Source organism: Tachyglossus aculeatus, chromosome 17, assembly GCF_015852505.1.
Source record: "Tachyglossus aculeatus isolate mTacAcu1 chromosome 17, mTacAcu1.pri, whole genome shotgun sequence".
Lineage (NCBI taxonomy): Eukaryota > Metazoa > Chordata > Mammalia > Monotremata > Tachyglossidae > Tachyglossus > Tachyglossus aculeatus.
The window spans coordinates 25,327,870-25,348,020 of NC_052082.1; positions in this window are offsets into that span (position 1 = coordinate 25,327,870).

The window sequence follows — 20,151 nt, forward strand, 5'->3', positions numbered from 1 at the left end:
CTCTGAGCATCAATAGTTTTTTTTTAATTATTATCATTCACTTTTTTCTGACACATATATCATCATCATCATCATCAATCGTATTTATTGAGCGCTTACTATGTGCAGAGCACTGTACTAAGCGCTTGGGAAGTACAAATTGGCAACATATAGAGACAGTCCCTACCCAACAGTGGGCTCACTCTGAAAATGCCAGACTTGTATACAGAGAATTCACATTGATCAAAAGTGCTGACTAGCCTATGCAGGCATCTGAGAGGCAGGGCTTAACTTCTATTGCTTATGAGCTTGCAATCTGCTGTTTTGTGCCAGTCTGCAATAAAATGGGTATTCCTCAATCAACATTCATTCTTTCATTCAATCATATTTATTGAGCGCTTACTGTGTGCAGAGCACTGTACTAAGCACTTGGAAAATACAAGTTGGCAACAATAGAGACGGTCCCTACCCAACATGCTTCACATGTATCCACCCACTGGAAAAAAAAAAAAAAAAATCACACTGACAGGCAGTGCTACATTCGAGTTAGTTTCCAAGCCAAGGAGCTAATGGATATAGTCAGATACTGTTGTAGTAATCCATATGCCCTCACTGCTGTGGGACACTGGCTTGTCAATGTGGGTAATGATGAAGCAAGGAGGTGGAGGGACACCACCTGGCAATTGATCACTTGAACCAAGAGCGATCTTTTGGGAAAGAGTCCAACAAAGGTATCGGCATTAGTCACTGCCACAGACTCGAAACCGCAGCAACATGCCAAGGATTCAATCTGGGCATCTGTGAATCTGGGCCAAGTCAGTGCGTAGCCACAAGAGGAAACGCTGTGCATGATTCAAAATATGGTGAATCAGCATAGGTCTTGTTGCCAGAGACAAGCTCCCAATTCCCAAACTAAGTGCTTCAAGCTTGAAAATATAAGTCCTGGCCCAAAGACCCAAATCCAATCAGGCAGTGAACCTAAAGCATAGCTAAATCAATAAAATACTCCTCTTCTCTTTCTATTATTTTTGTTTGTATCTCTTTTAATGGGACTCTTGGCCACCATAAGCAGGTTCAGTATTTTTAGCCATTTAATGGGAGAACTACAAGGTGAGGTTGATGAAAAGGAGACCGGGTGACACTATAATTTGGAGTTAGATTCTGGATGGAAATCTCAGGGCTAAAAATGGGAATTTTTACAATCCAGATGTCTGAAAACAATTAACCAAGCGGAGCTTCTCTAGAAGCTAACTGAAAACTCGTGAAGTTCTTGGAGATTGCTTTGCGTAGTTTTGAGAATGACTGATAAAATCCTTTGCCCATAGAAAATTTTTGAAATGTTCACATTTTACATCTATAAAGAAGCATGCCATCTGACAACCATCTGTTATCCAAGTCCAAATTTACTTGCACCTTCATTTAGATTTCTTTTCCAAGGAGCAATAGGAAAGCCCAACCAGCACAAGCAGTTCAGCCAAAACATTGGTACAGAAATGATGTCCGTATCGGCATTAACATATGGTGTATGGAAATGGCTGAATCCAACTGCTATTTCCGTTTTGTGTATACATAAATTCATGCCAATATGGGGGGAAACTGCAATAGTGAAACCTCTACTTTATCATATTCAGCATGATACGTGACAAGTAGTGTCGCCAAGTGTAAAGCCTGGGAGTCAGTTCATTCAGTCGTATTTATTGAGCACTTACTGTGTGCAGAGCACTGTACTAAGAGCTTGGGAAGTACAAGTTGGCAACATCTAGAGACGGTCCCTACCCAACAGTGGGCTCACATTCTAGAAGGGGGCAGACAGACAACAAAACAAAACGTATTAACAAAATTAAATAAATAGAATAAATATGTACAAGTAAAATAGAATAATAAATATGTACAAACATATATACATATATACAGGTGCTGTGGGGAGGGGAAGGAGGTAAGGCAAGGGAGATGGGGAGTGGCAGGAGGGGGAGAGGAAGGTGGGGGCTCAGTCTGGGAAGGCCTCCTGGAGGAGGTGAGCTCTCAGTGGGGCTTTGAAGGGAAATAATGATGACATTTGTTAAGCACTTACTATGTGCCGAGCACTGTTCTTAGCACTGGGATAGATACATGGTAATCAGGTTGTCCCACTTGGGGCTCACAGTCTTAATCCCTATTAAGTAACTGAGGCACAGAGAAGTGACTTGCCCAAAGTACAGTTGATCAGTGGCGGAGTCAGGATTAGAACCCATGACCCCTGACTCCCAAGTACTTGCTCTTTCTGCTACACTGCGCTTATTCGTGTTCAAATCCCAGCTCTGCAACTTGCCTGCTGTGTGACGGTGGGCAAGTCACTTAACTTCTCTGTGCCTCAGTTTTCTCATTTTTAAAATAGAGATTAAATCTATTTTTTAAAAGGTTTTAATGGTTTTTGCGGAGTACTCACCATGTGCCAGGCACTGGATTAAACTCTGGGTCTATCCAAATACAAGCAAATCAGGTGGAACATAGTCTCGGTCCCAAATGGGGCCCACAGTCTTAATCCCCTGATGAGGTAACTGAGGCACAGAGAAGTTATGTGACTTGCCCAAAGTCACACAGCAGACAAGTGATAGAACTGGGATTAGAACCCAGGTCCTTCTGATTCCCAAGCCCAAGCTCTATCCATTAGGTCATGCTATTTCTCTCTCCCCCTTGGACTGGGAGCCTGTGAAGGACAAGGACTGTGTCAGACCCGATGATCTTCTTGAGCATTTAGTGCAGTACTTGACACATAATAAGCACTTAAAACCACACCCCATAGGCATTCGCGCACACACACGAACACACACACTAATAATAATGATAATGACAGCATTTATTAAGCGCTTACTATGTGCAAAGCACTGCTCTAAGCACAGGGGAAGTTACAATCAATCAATCGTATTTATTGAGCGCTTACTGTGTGCACAGCACTGTACTAAGCACTTGGGAAGTACAAGTTGGCAACATATAGAGACAGTCCATACCCAACAGTGGGCTCACAGTCTAAAAGAAGTTACAAGGTTAACTTACAAGTTGAAAGTTAACTTTTAGTTAAAGTTACAAGTTAAAAGAAGTTACAAGGTGATCAGCTTGTCCCATGGGCGGCTTACAGTCTTAATCTCCATTTTACAGATGAGGGAACTTAAGGCCAGAGAAGAAAAGTGACTTGCCCAAAGTCACACAGCTGACAATTGGCAGAGTTGGAATTTGAACCCATGACCACTGACTCCAAAGCCCGGACTCTTTCCACTGAGCCACTCTGTACTTCCCAACTAAACTAAACTCTGGAAAAGAATATATGAGTGCTTGTAAGCCCCTTAAGGGGCTCACAAACCAAGCATGAAATGGATAGAGAAGACTAGCAACAGAAACATAAGGACAGTTGAAATGATAAAAGCTCCATGACGACACAAGATAAGGGCAAATACATAAGGTAAACAAAACAGAAACAGTAGCCTACTGTAGCAAGAGGATGCAATCACTCTCAGATCAGGAGATGGACTAAAATATTTTTCCTCTAATATTATAAGCAGCGTGGCTCAGTGGAAAGAGCACAGGCTTTTGAGTCAGAGGTCATGGGTTCAAGTCCCGGTTCTGCCAATTGTCAGCTGTGTGACTTCGGGCAAGTCACTTAACTTCTTTGGGCCTCAGTTCCCTCATCTGTAAAATGGAGATTAGGACAGGGAGCCCCACATGGGACAATCTGATTACTTTGCAACCTCCCTAGTGCTTAGAACAGTGCTTTGCACATAGTAAGTGATTAATAAATGCCATTATTATTATTATTATAACTTCACTCTAGACTATAAGCTCATTATCAGTAGGGAACATGACTACCAAGTCTGTTATACGGTATTCTTCCAAGCACTCAGGGTAGTGGTCTGCATGAAGTACTTAATGAGTATTATAGACTGATTCCTTAATATAGTAATTTTATGATGGGAATCATGATGCTGGTGAAGATAACTTTGGAATGAGTATGATAATACAAATACCAATCTATTTAAGACTTTTGCTATTCTTGCTATCTTTACCTGAAGTGACGTTAGAAATCAAGGAAAAAGTTAATGCTTTGATTTTGCCCACTTTTAGGGAAGTCCTGCCCTGTTTCCCAGCATCTCCTGAACTTACCTATCCATCTTCCCCTGTCATTTCTAAAGCATTTCAATGAAGACTGTAAGAACTTTATAGGCACACCTACTAACTCTGTTGTATTTCACTTTCCCAAGAGAGATTAGCATAGTACTCTGCACACAAGAGAAGCAGTGTGGCTTGGTGGAAAGAGCACGGGCTTGAGAGTCAGAGGTCATGAGTTCTAATCCCAGTTCCGCCACTTGTCAGCTGTGTGACACTGGACAAGTCACTTAACTTCTCTGTGCCTCAGTTACCTCATCTGCAAAATGGGGATTAAGACTCTAAGCCCCACATGGGACAACCTAACTTTGTATCTACCCAAGCGCTTAGAACAGTGCTTGGCACATAGTAAGTGTTTAACAAATACTATCATCATCAATAAGTGCTCAAAAAATACTACTGACGGATTAAATGAAAAAGCAGCTGAGGTTACCTCAGTGGAGAATAATTTAGATAGAAGGAGAATACAGCTGATTAAAGTTGGGGTGGACTTAGGGAACATGAAAATCAGAGATAGAGGTGAGAGTTTATATGACTCAGATTTTGACAACCTAGAAGAAACAAACTGAATTATGCTTTCAGCGTTTCAGTGTTTAGCGAGGGCATTTGAATGACTGCTAATTCAAATGCCCTCACTGGGAATTCCTCATGCATTCAGTTGAACCGATTAGATGACAGACCCAATCAAATGGTCTCCCATAAAAATGCAATACTGAAGATACTCTAAGCATTTGAGAGTGATTTGCATTTGGGTCTGCAAGAATATATGTCTTCAGTACACATTTTGAATAGAGTGTTATGGCAGAATTAAAGACTATAAATCAGACATTTGTTGGATATGTCACAATATGGTATAGAAAGAAATGGTTCAGCACATGGACGTGACAGGGTGAGGGCACCTGGATGTATTCTTTGAGGTGATTAATAAATACTGTGATTGATCAAACAGTCCGTGGTATTTGAGTGCTTACAATGTGATCTATTGAACAAATTTTGTCTTGCAATTCCATTTTGTCTCAGGCAATTAAGGTGATTTTGCTAACCTAATCCTTCATCGTTTAAAAAGATCTATTAGGGACATGAGTACTTCAAACAATTTTATATCTGCCTTATGACGTCTCTATATGTTGCCAACTTGAACTTCCTAAGCGCTTAGTACAGTGCTCTGCACACAGTAAGTGCTCAATAAATACGATTGAATGAATGAATGCCTGTTTTTCTCCTAATATGTAAAAGATGCTTAATCACAATTGAGCAACTTCCAAATCTATGATACTGAGCATGATGAAATTAGTATAACCCTCTTTAACTCAGGGTCATTTACTTATGAAACTGAATTGTGCTCTACTCCAAATAACAGTCATCATCATCATCATCAATCATATTTATTGAGCGCTTACTATGTGCAGAGCACTGTACTAAGCGCTTGGGAAGTACAAATTGGCAACATATAGAGACAGTCCCTACCCAACAGTGGGCTCACAGTCTAAAAGGGGAAGACAGAGAACAAAACCAAACATACTAACAAAATAAAATAAATAGAATAGATATGTACAAGTAAAATAAATAGAGTAATAAATATGTACAAACATATACATATATACAGGTGCTGTGGGGAAGGGAAGGAGGTAAGAAGAGGGGGATGGAGAGGGGGAAGAGGGGAAGAGGAAGGAAGGGGCTCAGTCTGGGAAGGCCTCCTGGAGGAGGTGAGCTCTCAATAGGGACTTGAAGGGAGGAAGAGAGCTAGCTTGGCGGATGGGCAGAGGGAGGGCATTCCAGGCCCGGGGGATGACGTGGGCCGGGGGTCGATGGCGGGACCGGCGAGAACGAGGTACGGTGAGGAGATTAGCGGCGGAGGAGCGGAGGGTGCGGGCTGGGCTGTAGAAGGAGAAAAGGGAGGTGAGGTAGGAGGGGGCATTTTCCTGAGAAAATGAAATCATCAAACATGCCAAAAAGAAAAAAAAAATTCAGATGTTATAGAACATGACAGCAGCAAAAAAAAAAACCCGATGGATATAAAAATAATTTGAAAGGTTTTATTAAGAAACTGCATTTGCCAGATGAACGATCATTTTTCGTCTACTGGCATATCTTCTTTACCACAAAAATACTGATTAAACTGTATGCTTCTCCTTCAGCCAAGCCTGTTATTTCACTTTTTAGTGACATAATTATCAAATAATCATGCTGAAAAGAGTGATACTGAGTCCTTTTCTTGATGAGAAAAACTCTCCATTTATAAATGGGAGACAATGCAGGGGGGCATAGTTTCTATTCTTGCTCTTTTTTTTTTAAGTGTATTCAAGTGCCCACTCCTAACTTTTGATCCCAAGATATCTCAAGATCTCATGTCCTCCAGGGTCTATTTGATTTAAGCTACCTGAGGTCAGGAATCATGTCTACCAAGTCTGTTGTGCTGTAGTGTCCAAGCTGCGCTCTGCATACAGCAAGAACTCCCAGAATAAAATAAATACAAAAGAGAAGCAGCATGGCTCAGTGGAAAGAGCCTGGGCTTTGGAGTCAGTGGTCATGGATTCAAATCCCAGCTCTGCCAATTGTCAGCTGTGTGACTTTGGGCAAGGCACTTCACTTCTCTGGGCCTCAGTTCCCTCATCTGTAAAATGGGGATTGACCGTGAGCCCCCTGTGAGTCAGCCTGATCACCTTGTATTCCCCCAGCGCTTAGAACAGTGCTTTGCACATAGTAAGCACTTAATAAATGCCATCATTATTTATTCATTCAACTGCATTTATTGAATGCTTACTGTGTGCAGAGCACTGTACTAAGCACTTGGGAAAGTACAATACAACAATAAACAGTGTGACATTCCCTGCCCATAACGAGACTACAATCTAGAAGGGGGGAGACAGACATTAATACAAAGAAAATTACAGATATATACATCAGTGCTGTGGGGCTGATATGGGGGAAGAGCAAAGGTAGCAAATCAGGGTGATGCAGAAGGGAATGGGAGATAAGGAAAAGTAGGGCTTAGTCTAGGAAAGCCTCTTGGAGATGTGTCTTCAATAAGGCTTTGAAAGGGGGGATAGTAATTGTCTGCAGTACTTGAGGAGGGAAAGCATTCCAGGACAGAGGCAGAACATGGGCTAGGGGGTGGCAGGAAGATGGGTGAAACTGAGGCACAATGAGAAGGTTACCACTAGAGGAGCAAAGTGAGTGGGTGTGGGCTGGGTTGTAGATGAAGAGAAGTGAGGTGATCTAGGATGGGGGAAGGTGATGGAGACTTTAAAACCAATGGTGAGGAGTTTTTGATGTGGAGGTGGATGGGCAAGCCCTGGAGTTTTTTGAGGAGTGGGGTGACATGTCCTGAACGATTTTGTAGAAAAATGATCCAGACAGAGTGAACACTGCTTGGTCCTGTCTTCTCTAATCTTCTCTTTGAATACTGCTCAAAATTAGGATGCAAAAATTTGGATTGTTTTCTTAAAAGGGATAGAAGAATTCCATTGCTAAAAGAGTACCAATTGCTACAAAGTCGAAGTTATTTGTGAGCAGATGAAACAATACAAGAAAAGAAACTTCCACGGCAAGAGTTGTGCTGTCTCTTAGGAACATATTCAAGTCACAATTAGAAATGCAGCCAACTTCATTATCTAAGTACTACTTTGTGGGGTCCAAAGCATTTCTTCTGTATAATTTATTAAATACCCAGCAATGAAAATGTTACATTAAGAAAAACTCCAGTGAATAAAAATGAAATTTAAAAATCACAAATCGGTTATGAACCAAATGGCCAATGATAACTGTTAGCTAAATGAATTCACAACAGAAAATGGGATGTCCTATATTTAAAAAAATGGAAGAATTAAGCATATCATTCAAAAATGAACTTTTAAAACTGTGATTCCAAAACAAGACTATGGATTTGTGCTTATCTATCCTTACATAAGTGTATCAGTTTCAAAGATTCATTGACATTCAGTCTAAATGATCACAGAAGCAGGAGGAAAGCTACTACAGTTAAAAAGGGTGGCTAAGCTTAAATTAACTCTATTATACAAAACTGATTTCTTATTAAGAATTGAATAGTTCCCCCAAGATAAAAAAAAAAAACCAAAAACTATGCTAACTGAATCCTCAGTGATTCAAACTCTGTGAATGTGGGCGGAGGAAGTATTGACAATGGATACATAAGAAAATGTAAAACAATAAAAATAGATCAACATGAAATGTCAGGAAAACGAAGACAATGTGTACTCAGATAAGGTTGGCTACAGGAGAAGTTTCTATGTTCCTCACTGTGTAGTCACCACAACGACTACCACCACCATTCCAGAGCGTGATCAGATGTCCTCATTTAAGTAAAATAGCTCAAAATTTGGGATCTGTCTTGCTTCCTGATTTAGTTGCTTTGAGAAGCATTAACATTCCAGTAAATCCAGAGGGGGAAAAGTGATCGACTGAAGTCAGATGTCTACATGGAGGAAAACAAATTGGATTGGAGACTTGTGGTCATGAATATCCCTTCATACAGAGAAGGGAAAAAGAAAGAAAAATGAAGTTGACCGGAATAAAGATGTTGCTGCCGGAGCCAGGACTAGGCATGTCCCAGATTTCAGCATAGTCTTCCTGATCTAGATTTATGTCCAATTTCCTCCTTCCCTTCTCTTTTTTCACCCCATTTTCTTTCTTTTAGTTCCTTCTTTTTATTTCTCTCTACCTGTCTTGTCAACTATTTCAGCCCTTCCAGCCCTGTCCCTGTCCCCTATTCCACTTTTAGCTTCAAAACCTGGGCTGCAAATTGTCCAACCCTAAGGTGAACCCCCATTATTTTAATTCTATTTTAATGTCTGTCTCTCCTCTTAGGTTGTCAGCTTCTTGAGGGTAAGGATCATGTCCACTTTACTGAAGTCTCCAAAGTACTTATTAGGGTGCTCTTCATGAGCTAAGCACTCGGAAAATATCACCATTAAGTTCCACTTTCCTGTTGCTCAGAAGCCAGGCCTTATGGCAGCTGGTCCAGCAGACTAAGGACTCAAAGTGGCAGCCTGAAGCCTCCAAATATTTAGGACACTGAACTGGAGGTGGTCGGACTGTAGCTGCTGAGTAGTGAAGAACACTGAACTTCTCTTCTAGTCAAACTTTTTTGTATATGCATTGTATTTATTTTCTCCCTAAACTTTGATATTGTTCTTCTGTTTTTTATTGTTTCACATTTTCTTACACATCTTAGAGAAGCAGCGTGGCTCAGTGGAAAGAGCCTGGGCTTGCAGTATAGCCTAGTAGAAAGCACATGGGCCTGGGGTTCATAGGAACCTGGGTTCTAATCTTGGCTCTACCATGTGTCTGCTGTGTGATCTTGGGCAAGTCCTTAAACTTCTCTGGGCCTGTTTCCACATCTGTAAAATCGGGATGAAGTACCTGTTCACCCTCCTACTTAGACTGTTGAGCCCCATCTGAGAGTGGGACTATGTCCAACCTGATTATTTATGAGAAGCAGCGTGGCTCAGTGGAAAGAAAACGGGCTTTGGAGTCAGAGGTCATGGGTTCAAATCCCAGGTCCTCCAATTGTCAGCTGTGTGACTGGGCAAGTCACTTAACTTCTCTCAGTTACCTCATCTGTAAAATGGGGAGTAAGACTGTGAGCCCCCCACGGGACAACCTGATCACCTTGTATCCTCCCCAGCGCTTAGAACAGTGCTTTGCACATAGTAAGTGCTTAACAAATGCCAACATTGTTATTATTATCATCACCCATTCTCATTACTACCTCCACCCTTATCCATAGTCAGAGTACCATGTAGACCAGGGACTGTATCTAGGGCTCATCCATGAACTTTTTGCCAGTTTTAGTGTAGTGCTTTGCATATGGAAGATGCTCAATAAATGTGATTATTAAAATTCAATACTGCTATTGAAGTCTAAAAAAGTGTTAGCTATATATACTCATAAATATGTATATATATATATGTATGTATATATATATATATATATATATATATATATATAATTTACCTATTCATATGTATAGTCTCCAGATCAGGAGATGTGATCTCGAAAGTGAGAAGTGATCAGGAAACATGTCTACCAAACTCTGTTGTACTGTACGCCTTAGTATAGTTATATGCACAGAGTTAGCACTCAATACCAAGATAGATTTGTGTGTGATTATAATATAAAACTTGAAATCATCCACTTGAAAACCAGCATTGAATTCTGAGGTAGCAGAGGGTCCTTAGTGATTTCCTAATTGAGAGATGATAATAATAATAATAATGGCACTTAGTAAGCACTTACTATGTGCAAAACACTGTTCTAAGTGCTGAGGAGGTTACAAGGTGATCAGGTTGTCCCACGGGGTGGGGGAGGGGGGGGGTTCACAGTCTTAATCCAGAGAAGTTAAGTGACTTGCCCAAAGTCACACAGCTGACAATTGGCAGAGTGAGGATTTGAACCCGTGACCTCTGACTCCAAAGCCTGAGCTCTTTCCACTGAGCCATGCTGCAGATCCGTATTACCTGAGAAAATTCACAAAATCCTAGTTAGGTCTGACTGCTGCCAGACTCTATGATATACCACCACGAAAAGTTTAAATAATGAATCCTGGGAAAGGAAGCCAAAGCGCCCATTAAAACATAGCATAAATACATCTTTGTATGAGGTATGAAACACACAGCCTTAATATTTTAGACAATGTTCTCTAGAACAACGACTTGTGACCATGTGTGTATCAAGAGGAATATTCCAGACCTATAAAGAGCCAACACTTTGAATCTAATATCTAGTTCATCATCATCATCATCATCAATCGTATTTATTGAGCACTTACTATGTGCAGAGCACTGTACTAAGCGCTTGGGAAGTACAAATTGGCAACATATAGAGACAGTCCCTACCCAACAGTGGGCTCACAGCCTAAAAGGGGGAGACAGAGAACAAAACCAAACATGCTAACAAAATAAAATAAATAGAATAGATATGTACAAGTAAAATAAATAGAGTAATAAATATGTACAAACATATATACAGGTGCTGTGGGGAAGGGAAGGAGGTAAGATGGGGGGGATGGAGAGGGGGACGGGGGGAGAGGAAGGAAGGGGCTCAGTCTGGGAAGGCCTCCTGGAGGAGGTGAGCTCTCAGTAGGGCCTTGAAGGGAGGAAGAGAGCTAGCTTGGCGGGTGGGCAGAGGGAGGGCATTCCAGGCCCAGGGGATGACGTGGGCCGGGGGCCGATGGCGGGACAGGTGAGAGCGAGGTACGGTGAGGAGATTAGCGGCGAAAGAGCGGAGGGTGCGGGCTGGGCTGGAGAAGGAGAGAAGGGAGGTGAGGTAGGAGGGGGCGAGGTGATGGACAGCCTTGAAGCCCAGGGTGAGGAGTTTCTGCCTGATGTGCAGATTGATTGGTAGCCACAGGAGATTTTTGAGGAGGGGAGTAATACGCCCAGAGCATTTCTGGACAAAGATAATCCGGGCAGCAGCATGAAGTATGGATTGAAGTGGAGAGAGACACGAGGATGGGAGATCAGAGAGAAGGCTGATGCAGTAGTCCAGACGGGATAGGATGAGAGCTTGAATGAGCAGGGTAGCGGTATGGATGGAGAGGAAAGGGCGGATCTTGGCAATGTTGTGGAGCGGAGACCGGCAGGTTTTGGTGACGGCTTGGATGTGAGGGGTGAATGAGAGAGCGGAGTCGAGGATGACACCAAGTTTGCGGGCTTGTGAGACGGGAAGGATGGTAGTGCCGTCGACAGAGATGGGAAAGTCAGGGAGAGGACAAGGTTTGGGAGGGAAGACAAGGAGTTCAGTCTTGGACATGTTGAGCTTTAGGTGGCGGGCAGACATCCAGATGGAGATGTCCTGAAGGCAGGAGGAGATGCGAGCCTGGAGAGAGGGGGAGAGAGCAGGGGCAGAGATGTAGATCTGGGTGTCATCAGCGTAGAGATGATAGTTGAAGCCGTGGGAGCGAATGAGGTCACCAAGGGAGTGCGTGTAGATCGAGAACAGAAGGGGACCAAGCAGTGAACCTTGGGGAACCCCCACAGTAAGAGGATGGGAGGGGGAGGAGGAGCCTGCAAAAGAGACTGAGAATGAACGACCAGAGAGATAAGAGGAGAACCAGGAGAGAACAGAGTCTGTGAAGCCAAGGTCAGATAGCGTGTTGAGGAGAAGGGGGTGGTCCACAGTGTCGAAGGCAGCTGAGAGGTCGAGGAGGATTAAGACAGAGTAGAAGCCGTTGGATTTGGCAAGCAGGAGGTCATTGGTGACCTTTGAGAGCGCAGTTTCCGTGGAATGTAGGGGACAGAAGCCAGACTGGAGGGGGTCGAGGAGAGAGTTGTTGTTGAGGAATTCTAGGCAGCGCATATAGACAACCCGTTCAAGGAGTTTGGAAAGGAATGGTAGGAGGGATATGGGACGATAACTAGAAGGTGAGGTGGGGTCGAGAGAGGGTTTTTTTTAGGATGGGAGAGACATGGGTATGTTTGAAGGCAGAGGGGAAGGAACCAGTGGAGAGTGTTATCCTTGACTCCTCTCTCTCATTCAACCCACATATTCTATCCATCACTAAATCCTTTCAGTTTAACCTTCACAGCATTGCTAAATATGCCCTTCCTTCTCCATCCAAACTGCTAGCATGTTAATCTAAGAATTTATCCTATCCTGCTCTGATTACTTTATCAGCCTTCTTGCTAAAACCCCTGCTTCCTGTCTCTCCCCACACCAGCCCATACTTCATGCTGCTGCCTGGATCATTTTTCGCTTAAAACCATGTTCTCTCACTCCTCAAGAACCTCCAGAGTAGTCCATCTACCTCCACATCAAACAGAAACTCCTTACCATCACCTTTAAAGCACCACCACACTTGGGTAAGGGAAACATTTTCTGGTAAATGTAGTCTCTGAAGGAAGATTTCCTGTCTCCAACTGATGCTTAGGAGAAGGGAAACCTCTTTGCTTTCTGGGAAATTATAGTTATTTTTGGGAAATTTTCCTTACTCTATAGTCCATTAGCTCTGCCTACAAAAGAGTTTGAGCAAAACAATGCAGCCCAACGGTATTTTAAAAGAAAAAGAGGGATTGCTGTTAAATATTAATGTTTTCACTCATGTGCCCAAATGTGCCCATAGGTTCATATATATATCAGTATCATTTCTATGATAGAGTTTAGATAGTAAAACCTAAAGAGAAAAATTTATACAACACATATACACAAAGCAGCGTGGCTCAGTGGAAAGAGCCCGGGCTTGGGAATCAGAGGTCAGGGGTACTAATCCCAGCTCTGCCACTTGTCAGCTGTGTGACTTCGGGCAAGTCACTTAACTTCTCTGTGCCTCAGTTACCTCATCTGTAAAATGGGGATTAATACTGTGAGCCCCATGTGGGACAACCTGATGACCTTGTATCCACCCAGCACTTAGAACAGTGCTTGGCACATAGTAGGCGCTTAATACTATTATTATTATTATTATCATCATCAAATAAACAGATCCAAATTAAACATACCCAAATTAAGCATTCTCTTACCAGAATTAAATTGTATCTACAACATTTGTGGATAAATTAATTAAAAGTGCTTATAAATGATTTTATAGTGAACCTAGGTACTGTTTATTCATGTAATAACCCATGAATGATGTTTTATAATCCCTGCTGTGGCCACAAAAAAAGAGGTTTTACAGAAGACTAGAAGCCAAAATGGTATTAGAAAATCAAATCACCTGAATCACCAGTTTTTGCCTACCCTGCTGGACCACATTCCCACTATCTGAGGAATTATGTCACCTCCAGGCATCATTATTATCTCCACACAGACACCTTTTCAACTCCCATCTGTCTACTCTATCTTTTTCATGAGTAAAGGTATTTCTCTTTTGGGGAGAAAAAAAATCCAGACCTTTTACCCTTTGCAGAGCTGAGTGATTTTTAACCATGTTTTCTGCAAGTTACTATTGACCCTAGCTGTAGACTATTAGTGTAGACTCTAACACTAGACAAGATTGGTTCCCATGGGCCACACTTCTATAAATTGTATTCCTGACTGCAGCAGAAAAGTCAGAATCATCTGTGCTAGTGTTTGAATAGTCTAGGGAGACATTCAGGGAAACAATAAACAGAGTTTTTAAAGCTTACAAGAGAAGAATTATCTGCATTGAAGGAGATTCACTCCTACCCTCTATTTAAGGACAGATAAATTTTCCTTGACAGCTCTTAATAGCCTCTACAGTTATTCTCTGAACTTGCCCTGAAAATTACAGGATAATAAAAGGATAATAGGAGTTGACCGACTAAATGAAGGGATGAATCCTCCCAATAAAGTAACCGTTGAATTCCTTCCCTTTCCTGGGACTGAAAGTATTACCTAGTTCAGGGTGCCAAACAGCAACAAAGAATTTCATACATATGAATCAACTGAAACACAAATTCATGGCTCTGGCCCATGAAACACACCCTAGAATAGGAGAGTGCTTTTAAAGAAAAGGAAGTAAAGCATAAGGTTAAGGAATAATAAATCCCTTGTTTCTAGAAAATAGTGGTTCAGCCATCTGTTACCCTAAATATAATTACAACAAGGGATTTCTATGAAGACATAGACGCAAGAAAACACGTCTCTTTTGAACATGTTTTTCTAAATTATATTCTTCTGAGGGGAGAAGAAATCCCCCGAGGGAGCTTTCTTAACTGTATATAAATTGTGCCCACCAGTGTATTCCAGCTTTTCCAATTTCCATGGTCAGAATTCCTAGAAACCAAGTGAAAGAATGAGATTATCTCTGTCTGCTCACTCAAAGACATGTAGAGAAGTTCAACAAATCACACCAATATAGATTTTTAAGGACACAGCATGGCAGTTCATTTCTTTATAAAAGGGTTGCCAAATATGAGGCTGTGTCAAGTGGCTTAAATGTCTAATGCAATTTCACCTTTACCTCTCCATGATGGCCTTATTCTAAATTATGAGAATTTACTCACAAGGGCTCCTCCATTTCTTCAAAGAGCCAGCAATAGAAGTCTTTTCTAGCTGCCACCAAGCATTAGTAAGCTCATGTGTAAGTCTTGGGCAACACTTCCTTGCACAAGTCTAAGAGGATGGCATTTTCTACTTTAGATAATGGAAATGGAAAACGTTAGAGAGGGATTTAAGAAACCTCTAAAATCGCTCTAGAAAGAGGACATCAAGATATGAAGTGATAAAACCATGAGAGATACTTTAAGCAAACTATTCAGTTGCTAGAGAGGAAAACTATTCAAAACTATAAATTCAAAGGTAAATTTTCATTTTATGGGAATTCTCAATTCAAATAGGGCCAGCAGAGTAGGATTTGATCTCATGGGTTTATGAAAGAAAAAAATGCATTTAATGATAAAAATGGCAGTATAATTACAAAGGTTCATAAGGTGAACATAGCCTATTGAAAAAAAATGAGCAGATCACTTCCACTACTGTTCACAACTTTGTCACCATATTAATAAAATACGGATTAATAGCTATAACAACTCATTTACTAATGCAACCAAGGCACCAGTTCTCTGATTTTTAAACACTTATTATGTGCTAGGCCCTCGACTTTGTATAGTCCCTTGCTATGTACAGTCCCTGTCCCACATAGGGCTCACAGTATTAAACCCCATTTTGCAGATGAGGAAACTAAGGCACAGAGAAGTTAAGTGATTTCCCCCAGGTCACACAGCAGAAATGTGGTGGAGCTGGGATTAGAAACCAGGTCTTCTGACTCCTAGGCCTATGCTCTCTCCACCAGACCATGCTGATTCTAGTATCTCATCATTTCTTGTGCTTTGTCATGCTTTCTTTCTGAAAGATTTAGAGACTGCACAATTGACTTGTTGCGAGGAAAGCATGACTTTTTTTTATGGAATTTGTTAAGTGCTTACTATGTGCAAAGCATATGTTCTGAGCGCTGGGGGGTGATACAAGGTGATCAGGTTGTCCCACATGGGGCTCGCAATCTTAATCCCCATTTTATAGATGAGGGAATTGAGGTTCAGAGAAGTTAAGTGATTTGCCCAAGGTCACACAGCAGACATGTGGAAGAGCCAGAACCCATGACCTCTGATTCCCAAGCCCGGATTAGAACCCATGACCTCTGATTCCCAATCCCGGGCTCTTTCCACTGAGCCACGCTGCTTTTCTACTAGAAGAGAAGCAGTAGTAGAGATTTAGTAGAGATTTGCCATTCTCTACTCTGAAATCAAGCTCCTTGTGGGCAGGGGTTACCTTCTACCAGGCACATAGTAAGCATATTAAGAAATAATTCTCCAAAAGGCCTTTCCTGACAGCTCTCTTTTCTCTCTCCAGGCCAAAGGGAGGATGGAATCGAGGGGTTGTGGCACAATAGATGAGAATGAGGTGCAGTGAGAAGGTTAGCATTAGAGGAGTGGATGGGCTGGGTTGTAGTAAGAGAGTAGCAAGGAGAGGCAGGAGGAGGCAAGATGATTGAGTCCCGGGCAGTTAGAGCCAGTTTTCTGAGCAAGACAGCCACCTCGAGCCCTTTGATGATTTCTAGCTATTCATTCATTCATTCGATCACATTTATTGAGCACTTACTATGTGCACAGCACTGTACTAAGCATTTGGAAAATACAATTCGGCAACAAGTAGAGCCAATCCCTACCCAACAGCGGGCTCACAGTCTAGAAGGGAATAGACAGACAACAAAACAAAACAAGTAGACAGGCAACCTTCCTCAGTGCTCTTAGGATTAGTAATAATAACACCAGTAATAGTAATCTTTAAGCACTTACTGAGTGCAAAGCGTGACACACTGTGAAAGAATACATGGGTCAGAATAGAGTATGATCCTGTTGTTCCAAGGTCTAATCAAACCTTTGGCAGGAAACACATCTTCCAACTCTCTCAACCACTTAGGCCATTGTTCTGCACACAAGAAGCACTCAATAAATAAGACTGACTGATTGACTTAAAAGGGGTAAAGTACACTGGTGACAAACACAAAATGAAAGATAGACTAATAAGGAAAAATACATGAGACCAGGATAGGTATAAGTACAAAAACAAATAATATACTATATTGTTAGAGGAGGATCCGCATGGTCTAATTGGGAAAGCACAGGGCTGAGTTCTAATCCTGACTCCTCAATTTCCTGTGGTGACACTTTGGGCAAGTCACAGAACTTCTCTGTGCTTGCTTTGGTTTCCTCCTCTAAGGTAAGGATTAAATATCTATTTCCTTCCCCCTTAGACACTGAGTTTCAAGTGGACAAAGCTGTGTCTGATCTGGGTGGAAAACAGTAAGTGCCTTTCAAATAAATACAATTGATTAATAATTATTTATCATTAGGAGAGAACAGAGTTTTCAGTTTCTTGTGAATCAGGGTCCAATAATCACAACCACACTCTGATAACCACAACAGATATGGCCTCTCCATTATCTACATTGTACGAAGGCAACGTGCTGCCGCTGCTATTGTCCTTCCTGCCAGATTGGAGCAAGGCAGGATGAGGTGGATGACCCAAAGTGATGTGGTGGTAAACCCGTTCATTTACCACATTAATGCTTTGTGGCAAGGGCTTAAATCGGGCAAATAAAGATCTACAATTTGAGAATTGAGTCTTCTGGTTTTTCATCTGAATGTCTATCGTCCTTTGAGAAAATCATTTTTGGTAAATATTGTATCTGTGGGTTTCCTCTCAACATGTTTGACTGAAGTAGTTTGTGATCATTCAAATGGCTCACAACAGGTCTCAAGTCCTACTTTATGTATTTATTTTCCAGTGATATTTGTTAAGCACTATATGTGCCAGGCATTATATTAAGCAGAGGATAATCAGTTGGATAATCAGTCTATGACCCACATGGGGCTCACAGTCTTAATGTCCATTTTACAGGTGAGGTAACAGGCACAGAGAAGTTAAGTGAGGTGCCCCAGATCACACAACAGACTATCAATACCTATCATATTACTATTTACATTCAAATTATTTATTGTAAATCCTTTATACATATTAATGTCTGTCTCCCCCTTTAGACTGTAAACTCACTGTGGGCTGGGGATGTGTCTACTATCTCTGCTGAATTACACTCTCCCAAGAGCTTAGTAAACTGCTCTTTACACAGTAAGCCCTACATAAATACCATGTGGCTTAGTGGAAAGAGCCGGGGCGTGGGAAGGACCAATCCCAGCTCTGCCACTTGTCTGCTTTGTGACCTTGGGCAAGTCACTTCACTTCTCTGGGTCTCAGTTACCTCATCTGTAAAATGGGGATTAAGACTGTGAGCCCCACGTGAGACCCCAGCGCTTAGAAAAGTGCTTGGCACATAGTAAGTGCTTAATACAATAATAATAATAATAATAATAAATACCACTGATGATGATTCATTCTTTCATTAAATCATTTTTAATGAGTGCTTACTGTGTGCAAAGCAATGTACTTTGAAGAGTTCAATATAACAATAAACAGACACATTCCCTGTCCACATCGAGCTTGATATTAACACTCCCATTTTTTAGTGTCTCAGATAAATTGGAACTCTGAGTCTCTTTCAAGGTAATCCAAATATAACAAACTATCGATGTTGATACTCTGCAGAATAGAGGCTCAAGAAGTTCAGTGTCATAACAACAGCCCTTTTACAGCGGGAAATTCAATGGGAGTCGTGAAGAAATATTTCACTAAGAGACTACTTTAACAAGGGACTCTCAGGACAAAGGGCAACGCAAGGTCACACTCCTAAGATTTATTAAAAGTAACTCAGAAAGTACAACTTTACAGCAAGGTGGGAAATCATTATCAACATCTTTTAGCTCCTCAGGATTATATCAGGGAGATCTTCAGGGGTCTGTGATATGACATGTATATTCTGCTAAGGAACAGGTATGAGCAACAGTGCCAAAGATGAACGGATGTATGGTCGGCTGATCTCCAGCAAAGTAATCTATATTGCCTGTGCACATGTGCATCCCAGTTCAGCATCTCTGAAACAGCACCATGAGGAACAGAGATTTCTCTACCCTTTATCAGACTTCAGGAGGCAGTCTAGCAGAGCTGGAAACAATAGTTCTATCATCTTCTAAATGAGCCTTCCACCCTAAAAAATGAGACTGCCACAAGACATAGAATCTGTAAAATACAAAGGCATAACTCTAACTTCAAGTTTTGAGAATACTGCCACAGCAAATCCATAAAAAATTATGAAACACCTAGATTTTCTCAGCAATCGATAACAAGGAAAGACCTAGCACTTATAAATCAGAAAAGGCTCTTCTATAAAATGATGAAAGCATGCTATTGATGTCACTATGATCACTATCTTCGAGAAGAAAGGTAAAAACACCAAGGCAATGCTCATTCTAGTAGTTTCATTGAGAGGAGAATGGAGGATCATCATCGATCAATGCAACAGAGTTGGGAGACATGTTCTCTGCCTACAATGAGCTTACAGTTTAGAGGGGTGACAAATTGATCTAAGTAATATAATATATAATTTATAGATATGTACATAAGTGCTGTGGGGTTGAGGTTGAGGCAAATATCACAGATCCAATGGCATAGATGGCCCAAAAAGGAAAGTGAGTCATGACCTTAATAAGGCTTTGAAAGTGGGAGAGTGGTGGTCTGAAGGGGGAGAGAGTTCCAGGCTTGAAGGACGACATGGAAAAGGGGCTGCTGTGAGATAGATGAGATTGGGGCACAGTGAGTAAGCTGATGCTAGAGAAACAAAGTGTGTATGCTAGGCTGTAGTAGAAAAATCAGTCAGGTAAAATAGGAGGATGGCAGAAACTTCCATACAGTGACCTGAAATACGGTATATAAACTAAGGGGACAAGCAAATGATTTTTAAAACACAGTATATGAAGCATAATTTCACCAGGCGTCCTTGAACAGAAGCTTTGGGATGTCTACAGGAAGGCTTGACATCAGTGATGGGCAAACCAAGTGGCCAAAGTTTCAGTATAGCAAAATAATAATAATAATGGCATTTATTAAGCATTTACAATGTGAAAAGCACTGCTCTAAGCACTGGGGAGGTTACAAGATGATCAGGTTGTCCCCCAGAGGGCTCACAGTCTTCATCCTCCTTTTACAGATGAGGGAGCTGAG